Source organism: Bubalus kerabau, chromosome X, assembly GCF_029407905.1.
Source record: "Bubalus kerabau isolate K-KA32 ecotype Philippines breed swamp buffalo chromosome X, PCC_UOA_SB_1v2, whole genome shotgun sequence".
NCBI classification, from domain to species: domain Eukaryota; kingdom Metazoa; phylum Chordata; class Mammalia; order Artiodactyla; family Bovidae; genus Bubalus; species Bubalus kerabau.
Window position 1 is genome coordinate 141977863 of NC_073647.1, and position 9546 is coordinate 141987408.

The window sequence follows — 9546 nt, forward strand, 5'->3', positions numbered from 1 at the left end:
CAGGTTCCACCGTCCATGGGATTTTCCAGGCAAGAATACTGGAGTGGGTTGCCATTTCCTTCTCCAGGAGATCTTCCTGACCCAGGGATTGAACCCAGGTCTCCCGCATTGTAAGCAGACGCTTTACCGTCTGAGCCACATTATAGGCAGACGCTTTACCGTCTGAGCCACCAGGGAAGTCATTGGACATAACAGAAGCAGAAGATATTAAGAAGAGGTGACAAGAATACACAAAAGAGTTATACAAAAAAGATCTTCATGACCTAGAAAAACACAATGGTGTGATCACTCACCTAGAGCCAGACATCCTGGAAAGCAAAGTCAAGTGGGCCTTAGAATGCATTGTTATGAATAAAGCTAGTGAAGGTGATGGAATTCAGGCTGAGCTATTTCAAGTCCTAAAAGATGATGCTATGAAAGTGCTGCACTCAATATGCCAGCAAATTTGGAAAACCCATCAGTGGCCACAGAACTGGAAAAAGTCAGTTTTCATCCCAATCCCAAAGAAAGGCAATGCCAAAGAATGTTCAAACTACTGCACAATTGTACTCATCTCATATGCCAGCAAAGTAATGCTCAAAATTCTCCAAGCCAGGCTTCAACAGTACATGAACCATGAACTTCCAGATGTTCAAGCTGGATTTAGAAAAGGCAGGGGAAGCAGAGCTCAAATTGCCAACATCTGTTGAATCATTGAAAAAGCAAGAAGGTTCCAGAAAAATATCTACTTCTGCTTTATTGACTATGCCAAAGCCTTTGACTGTGTGGATCACAACAAACTGTGGAAAATTCTTTAAGAGATGGGAATACCAGACCACCTTACCTGCCTCCTGAGAAATCTGTATGCAGGTCAAGAAGCAATAGTTAGAACTGGATATGGAAAAACTGACTGGTTCCTAAATGGAAAGGGAGTATGTCAAGGCTGTATATTGTCACTCTGCTTATTTAACTTATATGCAGAATACATCATGTGAAATGGATGGATGAAGCACAAGCTGGAATCAAGATTTCCAGGAGAAATATCAATAACCTCAAATATACAGATGACACCACTCTTATGGCAGAAAGTGAAGAGGAACTGAAGAGCCTACTGATGAAAGTGAAAGAGGAGAGTGAAAAAGCTGGCTTAAAGCTCAACATTCAAAAAACGAAGATCATGGCATCTGGTCCCATGACTTCATGGCAAATAGATGGAGAAACAATTGAAACAGTGACAGACTTTATTTTGAGGAGCTCCAAAATCACTGCAGGTGGTGACTGCAGCCATGAAATTAAAAGACACTTGCTCCTTGGAAGAAAAGTTATGACCAACCTAGACAGCATATTTAAAAGCAGAGACATTATTTTGCCAACAAAGGTCCATCTAGTCAAAGCTGTGGTTTTTCCAGTAGTCATGTATGGATATGAGAGTTGGACCATAAAGAAAGCTGAGCACCAAAGAATTGATGTTTTTGATGTTTTTAAACTGTGGTGTTGGAGAAGATTCTTGGGAGTCCCTTGGACTGCAAGGAGATCCAATCAGTCCATCCTAAAGGAAATCAGTCCAAAATATTCATTGGAAGGACTGACGCTGAAGCTGAAGCTCCAATACTTTCGCCATCTGATGTGAAGAACTGACTTATTGGAAAAGACCAAGATGCAGGGAAAGATTGAAGATAGGAGGAGAAGGGGATGACAGAAGATGAGATGGTTGGATGGCATCACCGACCGATGGACCTGAGTTTGAGCAGGTTCTGGGAGTTGGTGATGGACAGGGAAGCCTGGTGTGCTGCAGTCCATGGGGTCGCAAAGAGTTGGACACGACTGAGGGACTGAACTGACTGACTGTGCAGCTCTTGCCATTTTTAGGGAGTCAGCTCTGTGAGACTGCTGAATCTGCAGGTAGAGGCAGTAAGAAGTGAAACAGATATATGTAATAAGCAGCACCACATAACACAGCCACACAACAGCTGGCTATGAAAAGAAGCTATTGCCTATATATCCAGATGTCCATATTAGGTGGTGAGATAGTTCTCTCTTTATAGCCACTCTGTTGGTGGAGAAAGATCCTGGACAGACACACGCTATTTTTTTTTTAATTTAATTTTATTTTTTAACTTTACAATATTGTATTGGTTTTGCCATATATCAACATGAATCCACTACAGGTATACACGTGTTCCCCATCAGGATGGGGACACACACTATTAATTTGCAGTACTTATGCAATAAAGATCAGCATTGTTTTTGTAGACAAAAATTTGGATTCTAAGCTACTTTCAGTACTTCCTTTTACCATAATATTATGAACTAGGTGCAAGTGAGTGTTGCAACACTAGGTTGTTTCTTTATTAGACATGTAACTTGGTAACATTTTATAATATATTTTGTTTACATGGAATTTGAAAAGAGCTTTAAAATAAAATTCTTAATTGGGAAAGAGATTCAGCATTGGGCACTACCTATCTACTATATATTGTGCCTAAGAAATCAATGGAGAAGGCAATGGCATCCCACTCCAGTACTCTTGCCTGGAAAATCCCATGGATGGAGGAGCCTGGTAGGCTGCAGTCCATGGGGTTGCTAAGAGTTGGACATGACTGAGCGACTTCCCTTTCACTTTTCACTTTCATGCATTGGAGAAGGAAATGGCAACCCACTCCAGTGTTCTTGCCTGGAGAATCCCAGGGATGGGGGAGCCTGGTGGGCTGCCATCTATGGGGTCGCACAGAGTCGGACACGACTAAAGTGATTTAGCAGTAGCAGCAAGAAATCAATGTCCCTTACAGAAAAGCTGGAGAGCAAAGTTTGTCTGGGTCATAAATATAGCTGTTTGCCCCTCTGTCTGTAGGAGATTATCCACTACTGTTATTTTACACCTTATTCTAGCCTTTGCTGATACTTTAAGGTTGACAGTATAACATTTGAGCCTTAAATTAGTTCTGAAGTTTTTTTTTTTTTTAATCTAGAGCTATATAGATGCTATTTGGAATTGCATTGTACTTATTTTGTAAGAACAGAAGGAAATTGAAAAATAGTTACTGACCTGAAAACAATATATATTTTTAAAAACTCTGAGAGACTATGTGGGTATAATAATGTTAGAGCAAAATTGTGTGTTTTTTCAGGTCGAGGCTGGTGGCATTTACAAAGTGCTTTGAATCTTATTCTGGGATTGTCTCTGTAGCTCTTGTAACCTCAAATAAGTCAGCTCATCTGTATTATTCTTGTGAGCTCTCCCTCAGACCTTTGTGGGGTGATATGAAGGATACCAAGAAAAGCCTCATTTATCCCAAATATCTGATCAATATGGTTTTGAAGGAAAGATAGTATTTGAGATAAGAAAAGAAGAAACTTTTTTTGGAGGAATGGAGATACTCCAAAGATAAGATTTTTCAGTTTCTCAATTTTGCTTAGAGTTAATTTCAAGGATTGTGAGGAAAGGACATAAAAACTGGCCTTTAAACTTATTTGGAGAGTAATGAATTGTTTATGAGGTGACTTGAGTTCTCTGGCAAGAAAGCACATAATAGCAGGAAGAATATTCTCAATACCCAAACACCTTTGACGTCAGGATGGAGAGATTTTTGTCTTGGAAGGACAGGGTACAGGTGTCCCCAGTGTCAGGAACTGGGCTCGGTGAACCTCAAGTGGCCATTCTGCTTCTGCAACCTCTGGATGAATGCTGGTGAAGACATGATGTTTGGGCTCCTAAAGGCCTCTGTGAAATCAGTTTTCAATGACTATGTGATGACATTGCTGTAGTAAAACATTCAATATATGCTTGATTGACTTCCAGGCTCTTTGTGTTTTAATCCCACTTCCCATCCCCAGTCTTCATGTCATTTCATGCCATCCCATCCCATCCTATCATATTCTTTTCCTTTTGATTCCATCTAGTCCCATTTCATTCTGCTAGTTTCCACAACCAATGAATATCCAACAAAGAATAGTTGGGTGCTCGGAGATGGAAAGTGAATTAGGTTTTATAACAACACAGAATCCCATTGGAGAGACCAGCTCATACATATGAAACAAAAATAACATAAAACCACATGCAACCAAGTGGCCTATTGTGAACACACATTCAGTATTTAAGAGAAGGGAAATGGAGGTTTAGGTGATCAGACATGTCTTCAGGGAAAAGATAGCCTTGAACTCAGACTTGAGGAATGAAGAGGTTTTTTAAAAACAGGGGGCAAGAAGTTTCCTTGGGTGAGGGTAAGGTAGGTGAGGGTAATGGGTAAGGAAATGTACAGTTGAAGGAAGAACATTTTGCCTCTCTCTTCACATGCTTGCCTCAGCCTGTTGAATGAAAACATCTACTCTGGTGGGAGTATTAAAAAGAAAGTTTTTATTTTTCCTTACTCCTGTCTTCTCTGTGGGAACAGAAATTATTTATCTGAGTGGTGGAATGATTAGACTGTGGCACCCTTAAGACCATTCTAGTCTACACAATTACACTGGTGGACTAGAGACTACTGATATTTTTCTCCTGGCCCATCTGTGCTTGCTAAGGTGTGAGGAAGGCCAAGTTCCCTGGAGTGTCTAGTTAAGAATCTCTTCTGCAGATCTAGTTTCCCTTGTGTGGGTTTCAAGGTCTGGACTTGGGGTAAGGAAATAGGAAGTTCATTCTGGCTTCAGACCTGAACTACATTCTCCAAGGCAGCTTTAGTAGAAATGAAGCTGGGATTTTGACTCCCATTACAGTCCTATATCCATTCATCAATTGGTTCAAAATTCAGAAGGATAGAGTATGAATAATTATCAATTGTGGACCATAGTATCAGGCAGTAATAAACATAGCACGTTCAAGGTGGGTAGAAGTGAAGGAGACAGTGAAAAGACTGGCTAGTCAGAGGGCTTATGGCAGAAAAAAGTAAGTGATGAGCTGGGATAAGATGAAGGGATAGACTGCAGAAGGCCTTGTTTGCCAATATATCGATGGGAATGTTCACAGCCTGGCTGCTCTGAGAGAGGTGTAAAATCAGTTTCAATGCAATGAGCTAAATGCTATTATAAAAATGCTTTCAAAGAATGAAAGAGGCTAATTCTGCTGGAGAATTATGTGAGAAGACACAGGAGGAGGGGAAGAGGATGATAAAGGAAGGTTTTACAGAGGCGGTACTTTCCAAAAGCTGAGAGTGGTCCGGTATGTCAATAGCATTTCCCCAGCCCCCTCTCCAGTGCAACAGCTGCTTGGGGGGCAGCAAGAGATGAGACTGAAAGAGTAGGTAGAAGAGAATGCTAAGGGCTTTGCATTAAGTGCTGGAGGTAGGAAGGGGGCCCTGGAGTTGGTTTTATTGTACACATTTATACATTGCAGCACAGTAGGTTTATGAACCATGAGAATATGTCCCCCAGGGCCAGAAACAAACATGCTATTTGAACCCTGACATGATCTTAGCTGGCAAAGTTCTTTGGAGAGAAAGAGAAGCTGCTTTGCTATAGGTCCTACACGTGGTAAAGGATTGCTCCACTAAGGTTTTCCTAGGAGGTGCTTGCTCATTATTTTCTCAGTGGGCGCCTGCTGCTGGTGCCAGGAGAAGCTCTGGAATGAGTGCCATACCCGAGGGAGGCTGCAGTGAAGATGCACTTTTAGCTACATAGGATGGTGGTAGGGATTGTGGAGGGGGTTGCTCCCTAGTCTCATGACTCCAGCCACACTTGGCTTCCCTTTTCCCTTTTCTAGTGTTGCCTAGCTCTCTTCATCTCATAGCTTAATTAGTGGGAAACATTGCTGAGAGTCCTTGAGTGTTAACAAAAACCTCTTCTGGAATGTTGGATCTGGAATTGATTTCACAAACCTTCAAACTTGGTCATTATCTTAAAGCATCTTTAAAGGGAGACTGGAGGATAAAACAAGACCCTTGAGCTCTGCTCACATGTTACTATTCCAGTGACCATTTTATTTAGCAGGATACTCCCCAGACTCCTTATCTCACTCTCTTCCGATAGACTCTACAATTTATTTATGTTGTTTACTGTTTCTCTCTCACCTGAATATAAATTACCTGAGGGTAGGTATTTTCCTGTTTTATTCACAATTGTATCCTCAGTGCCTATAACACTGTCTTGCACATAGGGAAATTCAATTAATATTTTTTGTATTTCTTTCCTTTTGTATGGAAATCCAGGTAGGAGGTACAGCAGACACTGTCCACATCTCCCATCCCCTTGGCCTCCACCCCTCCTAGCACATCAGAATGACCTCCACCTACCTGCGCTTGCATCATCTCTTTACCAAAGGGATTTCTTTGGTCATAAGAACCTGTTCTGCTATGAAGCAAATGATAGGCCAGATAGGCAGAGAATTAGTGGTGTCTAAGAGGAGCCCTCAACTACTGGCTGATTGACAGAGTTGTTAAATCAAAACCTCAGCATGCTCCCCACTCAGCTGGTATAACTCTAAGATACATGTTCTAGACTAACTCCCAGAGTTTTTCAGTGCAATTAAGCTCTAGTTGGCCACAGTGCCACTTGCTTGAGGCACACATCTTATATTAGTTATCTTCCCTTCCATAGCTCACTTTCTATCCCTCATTTCCCTATTAGTGTTTCCTGACAGCACCCCCCAAATATACCATTTGCACTGAAATCCTTGTCTCAAGGGTTATTCCTGCTGCTGCTGCTGAGTCACTTCAGTCGTGTCCGACTCTGTGCGACCCCATAGATGGCAGCCCACCAGGCTCCCCCATCCCTGGGATTCTCCAGGCAAGAACACTGGAGTGGGTTGCCATTTCCTTCTCCAATGCATGAAAGTGAAAAGTGAAAGTGAAGTCGCTCAGTCATGCCCGACTCTTAGCGACCCCATGGACTGCAGCCTACCAGGCTCCTCCATCCATGGGATTTTCCAGGCAAGAGTACTGGAGTGGGGTGCCATTGCCTTCTCCGAAGGGCTATTCCTAGGGGAACCCAAACTAAGATAGGAGGTGTTCAATAGACATTCAAATTAATTAATGATTATATTCTTATACTACCTTTCATGCCTATTGGAGTAGGCAGCAAACTAATTGGCTGTGGATAAATTTTGGCTGAAGATGTGTTTTGCTGGGTGGTGATATTTGAATAACTTCATATATGTGGCATGTACTTAACATCCACCTGCTGTAGACATTTACATTGAAATTTAGAGTTTGGAGATTGTATTCTGAGAGGCAGCACACAGAATCGAAAAGCAGTTAAAAAGACTTTAATGTTATGTTCATACATTGGAATATTATTCAGCAGTAAAATGAAATGAAGTACAAATAATGCTACAACTTAGATACACCTTATGCTAAGTGAAAGAAGCTAGTCACAGCAGATTACATCTGATTTTATTTATATGAAATATCCAGAATAAGGAAATCTGTACAGATAGAAAGTTAGTTGTTTGTTGCCTAGGGCTTTGGTTGTTGCCTAGGTTGGTTGTTGCCTAGGTCTTTAGCGGGGATAGAGTGATCTAGGGTTGGTGACTATGGGAAGTGAGATTTCTTTGGGGGGGTAATGAAAATGTTCTAAAGACCGTGGCAATGGATGGACAAATCTATCAGTTCAGTTCAGTTGCTCAGTCAGTCCGACTCTTTGTGACCCCATGAACTGCAGCACCCCAGCCTCCCTGTCCAACACCAACTCCCAGAGCCCACTCAAAATCATGTCCATTGAGTCGGTGATGCCATCCAGCCATCTCATCCTCTGTCGTCCCCTTCTCCTCCTGCCCTCAATCTTTCCCAGCATCAGGGTCTTTTCAAATGAGTTAGCTCTTCGCATCAGGTGGCCAAAGTATTGGAGTTTCAGCTTCAACATCAGACCTTCGAATGAACACCCAGGACCAATGTCCTTTAGGATGGACTGGTTGGATCTCCTTGCAGTCCAAGGGGCTCTCAAGAGTCTTCTCCAACACCACAGTTCAAAAGCATCAATTGTTCTGTGCTCAGCTTCTTTATAGTCCAACTCTCACATCCATACATGGCAACTGGAAAAACCATAGCCTTGACTAGACGGACCTTTGTCGGCAAAGTAATGTCTCTGCTTTTTAATATGCTGCCTAGGTTGGTCATAACCTTCATTCCAAGGAGTAAACGTCTTTTAATTTCATGGCTGCAATCACCATCTGCAGTGATTTTGGAGCCCCCCAAAATAAAGTCTTTCACTGTTTCCACTGTTTCCCAATCTATTTCCCATGAAGTGATGGGACCAGATGCCATGATCTTAGTTTTCTGAATGTTGAGCTTTAAGCCAACTTTTTCACTCTGTTCTTTCAGTTTCATCAAGAAGCTCTTTAGTTCCTCTTTACCTTCTGCCATAAGGGTGGTGTCATCTGCATATCTGAGGTTACTGATATTTCTCCCGGCAATCTTGATTCCAGCCTGTGCTTCCTCCAGCCCAGCATTTCTCATGATGTATTCTGCATATAAGTTAAATAAGCAGGGTGACAATATACAGCCTTGACATATACAGACAACTCTATGGATATGCTAGAATCTGTTGACCTGCATGCTTTAAATGAATGAATTATGTGGCATGTGAATTATTTATCATTAAAACTGTTAAAACATATCAGGCAAATTTGAAATTGAGTCCTTAACTATACAATATACTTATCATATATGATCCAAATGAGCTGTACAGGTAAATGCAAAGGTGGGAACAAGAAAGAAGAATTCCCCTGTGTCTGGTTTCTCAGTAAAAGACAAATGGGGTTCAGATGAGGAGACAGAAGAAGGGGTGAGGGGTATTTCAATCTAGGGGGCAGAAGAAACAAAGTACAGCAGTGAATAATAGTAAAATCTTTCCTTCATTGAATGCCTGCTATGTGCCAGGTCTTGTGCTAATCATTTTGTCTTCATTATCTTTTATTCTACAACTTTCATTATAGTTATTATTCTCTCTTATTTTGAGAAAGAAGAAACCAAGGCTCAGAATATTGATCACCTATGATCACCAAGCTAGTTAGTCCAGACACAGAATCCAAGATTCAGGTCTCTCTTCGTCCAAGGATTGCACATTTTCCATTAGTATTTATATAGTTATAATAGTAAATAATTCAATAGGGCTTGCTGTGTGTTAGGCACAGTTCTAAGTTCTGTGCATAGGTTAGCTCATTTAAACTACACTGAGAGAATGCTGGCTGAAAAAAATTGTGTTAGGGCTAGATTAATAAAGGGATATTTGAAGACAGATTTTTTAAAATAGTTCTCTGAGTTTCTTAAAATTGGAAAATCAGATAATGCCATTACCTGTATGTGAATTAGAATTTTCTTTTGCAGAATGTTATCAGAGTTATTTTCCTTTTGAAAGGTAGCTGGTATGGCTATGGAGAATTAAAATAATAGGCTGCCAGTAAATGACTGAGGTTAGCTCAGGAACCATTTTGCAATATGTTTGAACTTTAGCTTATAGCTAAAGGGTAATATCAATGTTTACAGCAAAGGCCATAGTAACGTTTAGGTTTTAGATGGTACATATGCTTTGGCTCAAAAATGTGTTATGCATCATAGATAATTTTGATCCGTGCTTAGTTTGAAAACTATGTTTTGATTTCTTAAATGTAGCCTCCAAGTAAGATAGAGTAGGCGCTTTAGA